The 16399-nt window shown below is 41.4% G+C and overlaps 1 protein-coding gene across 3 annotated transcripts in view; it reads left to right on the top strand.

The window, feature by feature from the left end:
- Positions 1 to 265: 265 nt before the first annotated feature.
- Positions 266 to 16399, top strand: part of LOC106576408 (sodium-coupled neutral amino acid transporter 4) — a 36603-nt gene continuing 20469 nt past the window's right edge. Inside the window, exon 1 of one of the 3 annotated variants that reach the window (XM_014153561.3) lies at positions 266 to 414. The gene's annotated coding sequence lies outside the window, so the exon portion shown is untranslated. Of the gene's footprint in view, positions 419 to 13071; positions 13206 to 16399 lie in introns of those variants that run through there. The other 2 variants (XM_014153563.3, XM_014153562.3) reach the window with 2 other exon arrangements.

Below are 16399 nucleotides of genomic sequence, written 5' to 3'. Positions count from 1 at the left end.
TGCAGCGCGCGCAAACAATTGTAACCGTGCCCACTCCTTGAGTGCGTCTACTCTACAAACAGAATGTGTAATGTCAATGAATCACACCAACGTGAAGGCGCTCCAAAATCAATTGGGCTCTTCATATTGCCTACGTTGTACATATTTTAGTCGACCACAGTCACTGTCCATCATACAACATACAACTTCCATGTTCTGCCATTGCCTAAAGACGACTGCGAGATACAAAAGGCAATTGGTTGCTTTCAGTCCGAGGGTGTCTTGGTAGTGAAACATGATGCTTGAAGAGTTGCCATCACATGGTGGAAATTTCCACTGTGTCCCTCGGTTGTTAAATGGGAAGGGTCTCCCTTACTGGTGTTCACTACGCTTACTTGTCCTCCACCTCTGAAGCCCCGAACAATTAAAATTTAGGTAGGTAGGTCCCCATTTAAGCTTTTTTCCAATGTTTAGCCTGTATATGTTCTCCCGTAGTTGTGTAGGTATTGCATACTTGTTTGTCAACGTCGGCATTTTGAAACACTGTATCTCATTTCAATTCGCACCGGAATGCTAATGGTTAATGTTGACATTATTTACAAAACATCTACAAGAGTAATTAACCAAAGCTGAAAATTGTGGTTTAATCTCTCAGGTAATCTGTTTAGCCAATAAATGTGTCGTTTAAAGGAAGTATGGGATATTTAAAACACGTTCTTAGGTATTAGCCATGATATTTGATCAAATGTCATCATCCCTGGAGTATATTTGCTGTGTTTGGTGTAGCCTGAATGTTAAATAATGTTTTTCGCGAAAATAACACGTGTCGAATGTGTCGTGTAGCCTACATGAAGGGTCAATCTTCTATTGTAGACCGATAATTATTATTATAACGCCAGTAAGTGAAATTCACTTCAAATTCATGTGTAATTCACTTACTAGCCAAAGGCATTAAATATTTTGATGTGTTTTGGAGAAGAAACAATTCAGTTTCTTCCAATGTTTGGAACTGCCCCGCGTGTGCATTTCGCATACTACAAAGGAACGTGGAAATTATTATTTTTACCATTCAATAACCTTCACATCGACACTGTCGGAGTTATACATTTTACATAGGTTTAATAGTTATTTTTGAATACAATTTCTGTATGTGTGTGTTTTAATAGTCTTACAATTATAAATATAGTGGAAAAATCTGGACATGTAGAAATAAACGAGAAATGTATTTTGGAGTGTATGGTTTAGCATACAAACTGATTCCGCCTTCATTCGTTGATTGGGGTGGAGCGTATATCTGGAAGATTCCTAAAGGGTTAAGTCATTTTAACCCTTTAGACTTTTTCTCTATCTTTATGTCGTTGATGGTGATAGGCTCAGAGAATATTCTGATTTAATTTCACTTCTCTATTTGCAACATTATAATTTGAAGATGTAAACCTAGATATATTGTAAAAGTACATAGGGTTCTCAAATCCATGTTGTTCAAAAACACTCCTCTCTGTACCAGCATCGAGTTTAGGTTGTAGCATACATTATTAGCCCAGTGAGCCTACCATAACAGAAGCTCAGACATATATCTTAAATAGAAATAAAGTAAGTTATTCAGGTAAAGAGTTATATATATTGTCTGGTGAACTCCCACTGACACCGCATGCATTATTAGGTTACCTTTGCCACCAATAACATACTTTTTAGACTACTGTGAGATGGGATTATTTTAAGTAATATTGGTTTTGAGTTGGGCAACCAAATTCAGATGACCTGACCGCAAGTGTGTCCCTAAATTGTAATGTTTCGCACATATGTAGACAAATGCTGATGTTTACAAGTGCAGCACACGTATAGGTTAGTATTGGAGCATAATTTCACAGTTTAGTGAAATGTTTTTATGGCGTGAAGGTTCAGGAAGTTAGACATGAAGCTAAAACAAAATGTCCAACTTCTGAATGTATCACGGTGATAATACAGGTCTGTTGTATAGAGCATGCCAAAAGGGTTCGTACAGTTCCCATTGTTTTGAACTTTACAATGCAATTACTAAATTGGTGCTTGGTAAAATCCAACCCACATCTTGGGTTGCTGACTGTGTCCACAGACTATTTTCTAGGTATCCATAAAATAAGGTCAATTTGTAATATGGGTAAACTATCTCTATCTCTGTGAAGCCTCTTTTGACACCTGTCAAAAGGACTATTATTAATAAAGTGTACAAATGTGTGGTGTTTTTTATTTATTCTCACAAATGGTGACACAAATTATAGAGACAAAGATCGGAAATGACTTGCAGATGTGAGAAATACTTTTCACATTTGATAATATCTTGATTTCATAGCTAATCTACAGATGTAACCATTTGGTGACAGACAGAAGCCTAGGCTATTACAGAGAACACTGTACACCTTTGATTGTTTACGGTCTAATAGAAAATGGGTTCATTCTATGTCAAAGACTTTCATGTCAGCAGTGTGCAGGTGTGTTCAAATGCAGGGGCAGGCCCTGGCACCTTTTCTCTGCACACACCTGTCAGTGGGGATAGAGAAATGGGCATGCTCTTTTCATTGGTCAGTATGAGGTGTGTGATGTAGGGTCTTGAGTGACCGAACAGATGTAGGTCAAAAATCCCAGAGCTGTTCATGTTCGAGCAATGACGGTTGATGCAATTGGGACTGTGGAACAGAGCAAACTTACCCTTAAGCCGGTCGCAAAGTCGTGTTTGAGGTGTGTGGTGCATGGCAGCTACTATTAACACTAATTCACTATTATTCCACAAAGGAATCAAAGGATTTCGGGGTGATTTTCCAAAACACTGTCACTATGTCCTTTTGAAATCTGAGAAGGGCATACAATGTGAGGGCTGGCTATTCTTACCAATACTATTGCATAATGCAATGACTAAAAAATTTGAACAATAAGAATATGGAACTTAAATACGCCCTGCACTAGCAATGGTAAGAAATATTTCTTAGACTAGCTTTCATTTTTGTGAAATGGCTTTGAACCAGGTCTCTTAATAATTGATCTTATCTCTATTGGACTAACCTGCATTGATTAATGGAATACCACGTCCTATTGCATAATTGCAACCAGAGTGATGGCTCTAACTATGATCTTTCTCTTGCATTTCAAAGATGGTGGTAGAAAAAGACCAGTTGTTTTTTTTCTTTGTATTTTCTTCTTCCAGATCTATTGTGTTATATTCTCCTACATTCAATTCACATTTCCAAAAACTTCAAAGTGTTTCCTTTCAAATGGTACCAAGAATATGCATATCCTTGCTTCAGGGCCTGAGCTATAGGCAGTTAAATTTGGGTCTGTCATTTAGGCTAAAATTGAAAAAAAGGCAGCTATCCCTAAGAAATTAAATAAAGGTAATATAAATTATTTTTAAAAATGAGACTCGGTTTAAAATGTCTCAGGTGCCAGCACGTACTGGCTCGAAAATTGCGCAATTATGAGCAAACGGCTAATGACATGCAGGGCCTTACCTGGCCCCGGAAGCAACCTCCTCCCCTAGCAAATTCAAGGCCACTCAGATGTGGTCCTACGTCAAGCAGTGCAACTTCGTCATCAGCCAACAAAAGCCATGGACAGATCAATAGGGACTGATAAGACCATCGGAACATGGGGGACCTGGGGAGAGTGTTCACAAACAAAGTTAGGATGGACCATGTACAGTACCAGGAAGCAACAACGACTACAGCCTGAATCACAGCAGGCCAACAAAATAGATCTTAATGCGGAGGTCCAGCTCAAACACGCATGGACCATGCTTTGGGTGGTCCCCTTCACCACAAACCTGGTCACACATTGTTGTATTTGATTATACCTTAGTAATAGCAGGGCCTCATACATCAGGCCCTTGTGCTGACCACACCAATACATATCACCGCACCCTTCACAAGATCGTCTTGAGGATGTACATTCATTATGTTTTGACAAGAGTATGTACAGCATGAGAAATGCCTATATTGATGCTAAGGCTTGAGCAAAGAAGTATGTACAACAAGGTCACTGAGTCATACGTATGTACATAGTTGCATGGAGACCGTGTGTATTTAATACCATTCCACTTATTCTGCTCCAGCCATTAACATGAGCCCGTCCTCCCCAATTAAGGTGCAACCTACCTCCTATGAATAGTACAGTACATGCTTGTGACTGTAACTCATACCATACCTTTGTACATTGATGGCCTATATTTTCTTTTACGAAGCCCAACTACAATTCTGAAGTACAATGGCTCAGACACACCGGTAGGATTGTCAAACGTTTGCCTGCCGACAGTACTTAGCACTTCTGAACAGTGTTGGCAGCCAATCTCTTCTGTGTTCAGACAGCAAATACCTTGAAGTCGTCAGCCACTCAGCCTTGTTAAAATACACCATACCAGAAGGTGGCAGTAGAGTTTTTGGCAATGCATGTCTGTGTGTGTTGCTTTGTTTAGTCAATGTTAGCGAGCTAGATGCGCTACTGTTGCTATTGTTGTAAAAGGCCCTTGTTGATACTAGCCAGATGGCCACAGCTAGCTAGCAATATGACATTCTTTTTTAAATGTACTCTCCATAATCACATACAGTCCATATATACAGTTTTAGCTAGCTGGCTAACGTTAGCTAAATGGTTAGCATGATTCGCTAGCTAGGGCTCTGATGTGCTAGCTAGGTAAAGTAAAGAGACTGCATTGACTCTCAACAGCTACAGGCAGCTGCTTCATGGAAACAAATCCCTTGTGATTTAATTATAATGTTACTAGCTACAGTGGCTAGGTAGCATGCTTGGTTAGTGAGCTAGCTAGCTAACTAATAAGCTAGTACACATTATCAAACCTACCAAAAAAGCACAAAACTCCTTACCTAGATGTAAAAGATGTAAACACTTGCTATACATTTTTTATGCAGCTTTATTGTTTTAGGTAGAACAGTTCTGATTAAAAGGGTGGATTGGCGCTCTTTTTTTTTCCTTTTTATTGTCACTCCTGTCGGCTTCACCACGTGGAGGTTTGTGCTCTCTGATTGGCTTAAAGTGAAGTTGTTAACCATTGTGATTCTACAAGTACACAGTAGGTACGCCATTTGTTCTAGCAAGAGAAGGATCGGCCTCCTACTTTTATATGTACCTATCAGCAGTCAGATTCTCGTGTGTTTCATGCTTAGCAGATTTCACTGAGAGATTGAACTTGAACAATATTGATACTTTCACATTTGTTGCCAAGATCTTTTAGACTAAACCAGATGTTCTCTTGAACAGTTTGCCTTGTGCACTTCTACAGCACTGTATTGGTTTGATAGATTCAGGAGTAAGTGTTGCATGAAGTGGTAAAAGCATGGCAGTCATGTCACAGCTAGTGTAGAGATGTGAGGTTCTGAGGAATGGCTTATATTTAGCTCTGTTGCTATGTGGACTTTGGCCTGATGGGAGTCTCTCAGCCTCTATCAAATAATTTCTCCCACTCCAGCCCAGCTATGCTTTAAATCAAATCCCATAGATTAATCCAACCCTGTGTTATCAATGATAACCTGTGTTCTCAGTACTAACCTGTGTTCTCAATGCTAACTTGTGTTCTTGAGGCAATCTTGCTCTCTCAATGCTAACTTGTGTTCTTTGGGCTAACTGGTGCTTAATGCTAACATGAGTTCTTTAAGATAGCTTGTGCTCTCAATGATAACTTGGTTCTTAACAAATGCACTATTTGGCTGTATTCAATCTGTATGGAGATCCTCATGGAAATATTTGCATGTTTTGGAGCTTACCCTCACAACCCACATGTTCATCTCCATAGAAGCCAGCTCACATGCTCTGACCTGTGGGAATGCTAGCGAACACACCTACTTGTTAGATGATATTGGCAAAGGCCTAACCAAACACCTTGCAAGTTTTTGGATGGATACCTTTGGGTATTTACTGATACCAGACAGGTGAATAGCAGCAGTGTTATGAAGCAACCTTTTCTATGTCAATAGCTAAATGCTGCATTTGCAAATTTGAGTTCCCGACATTCTGAAACCATTCTCGCGAGTTGAATGGAGAGAAGGGACACCTAAATTCAACATTGGGTTTAAAACTGATCAGTGGTCGACATTCAAAGCTTTTCTAGTTGTACAGATGGATTACAAGGGCTCACACAGCCAACAATAGTAACTAGCTAGTGTCGATAAGCAGTGGATCGGATGCATCTCCATGTAGGCTACACGAGTCAACCCCATCTTGAACTGGGCTCCCATAACACCCAAGCATTTATGGTGGAGCTGAAATTGTGGCAGGGAGCCTCGGAGAGTGGACATGTAGAATGTGTCACGTCTGTGAGAGAGAAAGAGAGGCACATGCCACTCATAATTAACTTGCATGTGCAGACAACATCTAAATAGTTAATTTGTGGGTATCAGCTTGACTGACAGGGTGGTTAGGACACATTAATACCACCAACCTTGTGGGGATATTAATGTAATCCCCGGCCGAGTCATACTGTAAAAAAGGGAACTGATGCGTCTGCTTGGTGTTGCTTGATAGATAGGCCATGCGATAGACTAGCGTCCTGTCCAGGAGGTGTACTTGTACATCAAAATGTGCTTTGACTGGTTGTAACCCTTTCGACAATGCCTTTAAAGAATCTTCACGGATGTAACTCCACTCTGTGAATTTCGGAGTAGTTCCACATGCAGGATGGATACCTTTGACTTTCTCCTAAACTACCCTGAGGTGGTCAGCTGATCACTGTAACCTGAGTCTTTTTCGACATCATGTTGTACCCGGACTATTGGTATTGAACCCCCTTTTTTCCCGCTGCTGCTACTCACTGTTACCTGCTATGCATTGTCACTTTACCCCTACCTACATGTGCATATTACCTCAATTACCTTGACTAACCTGTTTCCCCCCACATTGACTCGGTACCGGTACCTCCTGTATGTAGCCTCGTTATTGTTATTTAAAAAATATATAATTCTTAACTCCTGTTTTTCTTAAAACTACATTGTTGGGGTAAGGGCTTGTAAGTAAGCATTTCATGGTAAGGTCTAGACTTGTTGTATATGTAACAAGTGTGTGGAAGGGCTGGTGTATCTCTTGCACTGTATTCATTCCTTATTGACCTTTCAGCATTTGAGGGATTACCAGAAGGAGCATTGTGTTATATCCTCTTTGCTTTTGAATGCCAGTGTTACACACCTGATTGTACACAGGCTAATGGCTTCTAATGGTTCACCAGATGTAAGCATAGCTACATAGCAAAGATCATAATGTGTCTCTCAACACTTTCTAAACTGTTATGACGTAAGGGCCCAGACATTCTTCCAGCAATGTTGATGTTGGACGGAAAGAGATGTTGGTTTGTTTGATGCAACAAAAGCGGCACGTTCCATTACCGTCCTGGTGATATGTCATCTGGCCAATCATTCACCACCTACCGGAGCTATTTGCAGCAAGTCACATGGAGTCTGGGGTACCGACTTATTTTGGTTGCCTTAAAATTCCTGCTTTCTATAATTGGTTAGAGAGCTGTGGAGGCTGCTGGAATGAGGCTAGTTGGACGACTGCGCTGGCAAGAGTCTGGTGACTGGAGTGCTGTGTACAGTTTGTGGGTGTGCATGCGTCTTTCTTGGGACAGGACCCTGTATTCACCCTATTAGAAATGCCTGTAGTATTGCTGTGACATGGTGTTTCAGCTGTTCCAGTTACCTGCTGGTGCCAGTGGACTGGTTTGGTGTTTTTGTTTTGGAAGATAAGAGAGGTCAGGAGGCCACTTGACCTGTAATTGACCACTGCTGTTTACCAGCTGCTGTTCACCCAACATGTGGGTCTCCTGCGGCAGAAATAACCCAACTATAGGGCATCTACAGGCCAGATCCTACTCTGTCGACGTCAGAGACCCCTCGTAAAAAGTGAATAAGTTGGAGGGGGAATATTTGCCTCCAGCCCAGTGGGTTTTTGGGGGACCACAGTTGAAGTACTTCCAGTAATGCAGTTAATGCAGGGATCTGGCTCTTGGTCTTCACAGAGACACAGAGGGAGAGGTAGTTCAAATTACTGTAAAAAATACCATAGAAAGTTCAGCCCATGTAGCTGAAACTTCTGATATACAGCAGGAAAACATTGGCTGTTATTTATAGCCCGTTATCCACAATGCTAGGTACTGTATATTCCTCCAGGTAGATGCTTGAGATTTTCAGAATAGGACATCTGTTACTGTATGCGTATTGATTTGATTGAAGATGGCCTCTAATATACAGATGAGCCCAATGCAAAGTGTTCCGTAAGTTCCTCAATGTCAATAAGAAATGTTTACTAGAACAATAATTACAGGAAGGTTATATTTATATCCACATTTGAAAGGAGTGTTTGAAGATGGGAATGTCTTGACATGGGGAAATAGCTGGGGTAAGGAGTGCAACTGGTCAGAGGGCTAAGCTGTTGTTATTTCCATGCTCAATCCATGTGAGGTCGAGTAAATATGCATCTTCTTGTGTGTGAGAGATGTAATATGACATGAAAAATGCCATGATAACACTAGAGGTCGACCGATTAATTGGAATGGCCGATTAATTAGGGCCGATTTCAAGTCTTCATAACAATTGGTAATCGGCATTTTTGGACACCGATCATGGCCAATTACATTGCACTCCACGAGGAGACTGCGTGGCAGGCTGACTACCTGTTATCCGAGTGCAGCAAGGAGCCAAGGTAAGGTAAGGTGCTAGTTGGCTAGCATTAAACGTATCTTATAAAAAACAATCAATCTTAACATAATCACTAGTTAACTACACATGGTTGATGATTTTACTAGTTTATCTAGCGTGTCCTGCGTTGCATAGTTTATCTAGTGTGGTTCTGTGTGGCTCAGTTGGTAGAGCATGGTGTTTGCAACGCCAGGGTTGTGGGTTCGATTCCCACGGGGGACCAGTACGAAGGGGAGAAAAAAAAATTGTATGAAATGTATTCACTACTGTAAGTTGCTCTGGATAAGAGCGTCTGCTAAATGACTAAAATGTAAATGATATAATTGATGCGGTGCCTGTTAATTTATCATTGAATCATAGCCTACTTTGCCAAATTGGTGATTTAACAAGCAAATTTGTGAAAAAAGCACTGTTGTTGCACCAATGTGTACCTAAACATCAATACCTTTCTTAAAATCAATACACAAGTATATATTTTTAAACCTGCATATTTAGTTAATATTGCCTGCTAACATGAATTTCTTTTAACTAGAGAAATTGTGTCACTTCTCTTGCGTTCTGTGCAACAGAGTCAGGCTATATGCAGCAGTTGGGGCCGCCTGGCTCATTGCGAACTGTGTGAAGACTATTTCTTCCTAACAAAGACAGCCAACTTCGCCAAACGGGGGATGATTTAACAAAAGCGCATTTGCGAAAAAAGCACAATCGTTGCACGAATGTACCTAACCATAAACATCAATGCCTTTCTTAAAATCAATACACAGAAGTATATTTTTTTAATCCTGCATATTTAGTTAAAAGAAATCCAGGTAAGCATTCATTCAAACAGCACTTTTGTGCGTTTGCCAGCAGCTCTTCGCTGTGCTTCAAGCATTGAGCTGTTTATGACTTCAAGCCTATCAACTCCCGAGATTAGGCTGGTGTAACCGATGTGAAATTGCTAGGTAGTTAGCGGGGTGCGCGCTAATAGCGTTTCAATCGGTGATGTCACTCGCTCTGAGACCTTGAAGTAGTTGTTCCCCTTGCTCTGCAAGGGCCGCGGCTTTTGTGGAGCGATGGGTAACGATGCTTCGAGGGTGGCTGTTGTCGATGTATTCCTGGATCGAGCCCAGGTAGGGGCGAGGAGAGGGACGGAAGCTATACTGTTACACTGGCAATACTAAAGTGCCTATAAGTACATCCAATAGTCAAAGGTATATGAAATACAAATGGTATAGAGAGAAATAGTCCTATAATTCCTATAATAACTACAACCTAAAACATCTTACCTGAGAATATTGAAGACTCATGTTAAAAGGAACCACCAGCTTTCATATGTTCTCATGTTCTGAGCAAAGAACTTAAACGTTAGCTTTTTTACATGGCACATATTGCACTTTTACTTTCTTCTCCAACACTTTGTTTTTGCATTATTTAAACCAAATTGAACATGTTTCATTATTTATTTGAGGCTAAATTGATTTTATTGATGTATTATATGAAGTTAAAATAAAAGTGTTCATTCAGTATTGTTGTAATTGTCATTATTACAAATAAATAAATGGGGGAAAAAAACAATCGGCCGATTAATCGGTATCGGGTTTTTGGGTCCTCCAATAATCGGTATCGGCGTTGAAAAATCCTAATCAGTCGACCTCTAGATAAAACAATGTTTGGTTAGAATGTTTCACTGGCTTCTATAATGTTGAGCCTTGCTTCAGCCAATGTATTAGTTATTGTCTTAATAACGTTGATGGCAAGGATTTTTGTGTTGTAGTTTAGAATTTGTGTTGTAATGACTAAGCACGTCTCTGTGCGTTTGAGTAGTGGCTGGAGCAGGCTTGTTCCAGTCAGTCGCTTCTCCTGTCTGACCTGGGCTGGTCTAGAACCGCTAATGATTGACTCAGAGACATTACACTGTTTGGTGTGAACCCCTTGCACTTCAGAAGTGTGACACCTTTTAAGGAATGCTCCCATAGCCAGAAGAAAGTCTGTGAAGATCTGTGAAGATATCAGGCATGGTCAGTAGGACTGTCACTAGAATTAACCTTTTAATTTAATTCTCCCTGTATTCATTTCTCTTACCTTCTTGTTAAAATTTCACTCTGATTGAGCTCTGAGCTTCTTTTTATAAATTGCACTCAACTCTGAATAGGCTGGATATTTTCCATGTAATTTGCCATAGTGGTGATGCATTGCCAATGGTAGCATAGAAGAGTATTTTTGTTTGTGTTTTCGGGCTATTGGTGCTTAGTAGCAGATCATTTTCCGTGAATGATGGTTGAGGTATAAATGGAGTTGACATATATTCCAGCTTTGGATCGTCCTGACTGACTCAGTCTTTGAATGGTTGAGATAACATACTTGCAAATTGGTTTGTTTTGTCTCTTAACTTGTAACTAATTACAAATACTACATGTGAATATACGACATGCTATTTAGGTTATTCTGTGGAGATTTTAGATCTTTATGTGTGAGTGATGTTATGTGACTGTACTGCTCTGCTTCTGCAGATGTCTTGTGTGGACCAGACAATACTCTCTGCTGTAACAGGTGTAGACCAGACAATACTCTCTGCTGTAACAGGTGTGGACTAGACAATACTCTCTGCTGTAACAGGTGTGGACCAGACAATACTCTGCTGTAACAGGTGTGGACCAGACAATACTCTCTGCTGTAACAGGTGTAGACCAGACAATACTCTCTGCTGTAACAGGTGTAGACCAGACAATACTCTCTGCTGTAACAGGTGTGGACCAGACAATACTCTGCTGTAACAGGTGTGGACCAGACAATACTCTGCTGTAACAGGTGTGGACTAGACAATACTCTCTGCTGTAACAGGTGTGGACTAGACAATACTCTGCTGTAACAGGTGTAGACTAGACAATACTCTCTGCTGTAACAGGTGTGGACCAGACAATACTCTGCTGTAACAGGTGTGGACCAGACAATACTCTCTGCTGTAACAGGTGTAGACCAGACAATACTCTCTGCTGTAACAGGTGTAGACCAGACAATACTCTCTGCTGTAACAGGTGTGGACCAGACAATACTCTGCTGTAACAGGTGTAGACCAGACAATACTCTGCTGTAACAGGTGTGGACTAGACAATACTCTCTGCTGTAACAGGTGTGGACTAGACAATACTCTCTGCTGTAACAGGTGTGGACCAGACAATACTCTGCTGTAACAGGTGTAGACCAGACAATACTCTCTGCTGTAACAGGTGTGGACCAGACAATACTCTGCTGTAACAGGTGTGGACCAGACAATACTCTGCTGTAACAGGTGTGGACTAGACAATACTCTCTGCTGTAACAGGTGTGGACTAGACAATACTCTGCTGTAACAGGTGTAGACTAGACAATACTCTCTGCTGTAACAGGTGTGGACCAGACAATACTCTGCTGTAACAGGTGTGGACTAGACAATACTCTCTGCTGTAACAGGTGTGGACTAGATAATACTCTCTGCTGTAACAGGTGTGGACTAGATAATACTCTCTGCTGTAACAGGTGTGGACTAGACAATACTCTCTGCTGTAACAGGTGTGGACTAGACAATACTCTCTGCTGTAACAGGTGTGGACTAGACAATACTCTCTGCTGTAACAGGTGTAGACTAGACAATACTCTCTGCTGTAACGGGTGTGGACTAGACAATACTCTCTGCTGTAACAGGTGTGGACTAGACAATACTCTCTGCTGTAACGGGTGTGGACTAGACAATACTTTCAGTAATATTTATTTTATTTCAGAAAATGTGGTGGGTTGTGGACTCAAAAGAAGCATTTCATGTGTCTGATTTGAAGTTTCTCTGTGTATAATGTGTGTGTGTGTGTGTGTGTGTGTACGTGTGTGTGAGGGGGGTTACAAAGTTGGACTGTTAAGACCCCATCCTTCAGCGGAGTGTGACCTTGCGCTCAGCGGCACACTCAGCTGTGGCCCCTGATTGGCGGGCAGTGTCACAGCCTCCCCAGTGGATGCCAGTTGTCTTTGGCAGGCTCTGAATGCTTAACGGTACGCTGAGTCAACCCATGGTAGTAGGGGGTAGGGGTAGTGGGAAGGGAGGGATGTGTGGTTGAGGGCAGGACAGGGTAGGACAGTGACCGCAGCATGAGGACGGTACCATTTGCACCCAGGGATGACCACCCGGGGTGTGTGCTCGGCGGGCCATCACAGAACAAACAGCAGTTGATGCAACAACGCTCACTGTGCAATCTTGGCCGAGCTTTCAGGATGTCTGTGTGCTGTCCCTCTCTCTCTCTCTAACCCCTCCCTCTCTTCTTCTCCTGATTAACTCCTCTCTCTGCCTTTCTCTCTCTTGCTCCTTTTTCATTGACGTAGGGGAAAGGGGGGGGGGGGGGGGGGGGGTTGTTGGCTTCAGGCTCCTGACGTGATTGGCCAGGGTGGGTCCTTCCCCTGCTCTTTAAAAGCCTTCCTCTCACCTGGGTTACAAAAAAACAGCAGCTCTTGCCTCTCCCGGCTGCTCACTAGCACTGTCCTCATTCTCCCCCCACAAACAAGCAACAACAAAAAACTTCGGAACCCCTCTCTGTCATCTCTGAATGAGTGAGTATGTCTCCTTTTCCACATGATTTATCTGCTTCTCGTGACAGGGGAACTTTAGTTACCTTGGTCTAAGTTTGTTATTCAAATAGGCACTAAGTTGTAACTGCTGAGAAAATAAAAAATCTTGTAGAGAAGTTTTCTTGACAAACTGTAGACGCACCTAGCGGAATTAGTTTGTTTTGTGCTTTTGAGATTGTGGGAGGTATTTCATTGGTTGAAGTATTCAGTTGGTTTCCTTTGAGCATTTGTTTGTGGGTTTATTAGATGTTTTGTTGGGTTGTTGAGAAAACCAAGCCACTGCTGAAGTGGGACTTGCATAATTTGAGTGGTAGTTAGACAGAGCTAATCTTTGAGCTAATGATGTGTTGTGTACCTCCAGTAAGAATGGGATCCTCTGGTACTGTACTTTTGTTGTGCCCTTAAACTTAGAGTTGAGTGTTATGTAAGTTGCACAGCCTCCTTTTCTGCTACTTCTGGACAGATAAAACGAATTAAGTTCATGTTTTTCCCAATCAGATGATTGATGTCACGCTGTTGGCAAATTGGATTAGAAGAATCTCAAGTTTTGATCAGTGTTTGTTGTGTCACAGAACTGACTTTTCTATTAAAAGTGTTGTAGCCTTGTTATATGCAAGCACACTATATTAGATTTAGGCATTAGGAATTTTCAAGAAGGTTCTTTATTTGCACAGTGTACAAGACTTGGTATCAAATATTGTGTTTGATAATGCAATAAACGATTTGGCATACAGATGCCGTATCTTAATTTGATCATCCTGTTGTTGCAGGAATTTTCCTTAACAGCAGGACATGCAAACTTGTAGTGTATTTGAAGTTTAAAAAAGCTTCTAAAGTTTGTGATTTTCACTTTAAAATGTCAGACTTGACTTGCCCTAACAAAAAATGTATCAACCCCTACACAAAATGTCCATTAATTATAATCCGCGTAATAATTCACATTTCCTGTTGCTGCAGGATTTATTTCTTACTGTAACAAAAACTGGCTCAAATAAAAATCTGTACTTGCGTGCATTTATCACATTGGTTTTATCAAACAGCAAATGCACACACAGACACATTGATTAACACACTGTGACAACTTTAAATCACATTCACTCAGTCGTTGTTATCCGATATAAAACGTGTTTCTAACAGTCGTATGCAAAAGTAGCAGTGGTTTTAACTACAGTGGGTAAAGCATACATTTCAGATGTGCATGAAAGGCAAAGGTTCAAGGATTTTGCTGGGGCTGGGTCTATGGCTATAGGTAGCTTAGTCATAGCATAACTCAAGGTATATGCATGGGGAGCAGTGGAGTGCTTAGCTGCATGGGTGGAGGGTGAAGTCTGGTTGAGCAGGTTCCTTCTTGTTTGCTCGAGGGTAGCACACTGGGGAGGTGTACAGTTGGGACCATGATTGATTGTATTTGTATGCAATGCACACTTTCGATCACAAAGATACAGATATCTACCAATACGAAGATATAGGCCTACCAGTCAATCTGTTTATCTAGAGGAGACATAGGACATGTATTAGGACACACAGCAGTTACAGGAACGCAGCTGGTACAGGCACAGCAGGAACTAGAATACGATCAAACCAGAACTGTGTAGAGTAGACAAGCTAGGCAAAACTAAGGATGTAGAAACATGCTTCACAAACAGCTAATGATTGGCTTGGCTATGCATTTCCATACAGGGTAGGTGACAGCAGTCACCACAAAAGTGGTGTGTGGTAAGATACAGGTTCAGTCTGTCTATGACTTCTCCACAGCATGGAGTTAAAGGGAAACATGGAACCCCTTACATGACCTGTTTCAGTCCTGAAGGCCATGGATCTCTGTCCTGACTGGGTACAACATGGAGGACCTACTGTGCATAGACTCACTTACGTAATGCCTTATTGACTGTAAACGTGGCGTGCTTTGACCATCATGTGAGGATGATGGATTTTATACTTGGCCCAGTTTCATTAATGCCTTTCAATGTCTGAGGCAAGAGTGTAAATAGCCAGAGTGTAAATAGCCAGAGTTGAAATAGCCAGAGTTGAAATAGCAAGTGACTGAAATGTATTTTCTAGCACTAAACCTTCCTTTCAAAGAGTTTGACAATGCTTGTTTTTTGATGGGCAGCACTGAAATGTTAATTCATGAACTTGGATTGGTGGATGAGGTTATGTTCCATAGCTGTTTGTTTATGGCTTTGTCACAGCGTTGGACATCCATGTTTGTTACTAGGGTTTAGATGTGTTTCCCCATTGTGTTTTTCCTGGGGTGTTGGTCGGTAGGACAGGGGAGGGAGCAGGGTGCCACTTTTGGGAACCTGGATGGACAAGGGCCCTGGCTGCTCGGCTGTTTTTACCCATTCCTGTCAAAGAAGCCTTTGTATGGGAAGAACAGCACTGTGGGTAATTGGCTGTTAAAACCATTTAGCAGAGCTCTGCGTGCACTGCCTAGTGCCTCATCTTGTTGTTACGTAATAGCAGCAATCAAATGTTCAATAGAATGGAAATATGAACACATGCCTCCTGCTGGCCCGCTACTTCAGTGCTCTCGGTGCGTTCAATTGAATTGGCTTTACCGTGGACAGCAGTACAGACAGGCCTTTGTAGCTTGCTCTCCCAGAGGTTAGGAACATTTGGTTGGAAACTTGCCTGCCTCATAAGCCGACCTCTTTGACCTGAATTTAGGATTCAGGCGTGTTTTTGTCATAATGTTGAGACTTGCTTTCACCCGCCTGAAATGAATGTGGTTATAGCATCATAAAGGAAACTGCACAGCAGCAAAAGAACATGGACGTGTGTCTGAAAGGGTTACTTAGAGGTTCTTTTAGGGAAAATAATGTGTGCTATTCTCTAAAAATAGATATGTCAAATTTGAGGTCACAATTGATATGGGATTTTACGGTCTGTTAAGCGAAAAAAAGACTACAATTACTTATCTACATTGACTACAAAATCCTTTTGAACTTGATACAGTTAGAGGCCATTTTGTTAACTCTCAGTGTATAGCAGAGTACAAAAGGTATCCAAAACCAGTCTGCACGGAACGCCAAGATTCCAATGTGTGACAGGAACAGTGATATTGTTTATGAAAGACGCCATAGTTAAAGCACACTGAAGTGCATGAGCTACCAACATGTATAGAATGGGGAGATAAAATGGTGCTGCGGGTTCTGGGGAATGTGACACAGAAG

This window comes from Salmo salar, chromosome 17 (genome assembly GCF_965601325.2).
Source record: "Salmo salar chromosome 17, fSalSal1, whole genome shotgun sequence".
In the NCBI taxonomy this organism is placed as follows: Eukaryota; Metazoa; Chordata; class Actinopteri; order Salmoniformes; family Salmonidae; genus Salmo; species Salmo salar.
Note: the sequence above shows the minus strand (reverse complement) of the source record. Positions and strands in the feature narration are given on the sequence as shown.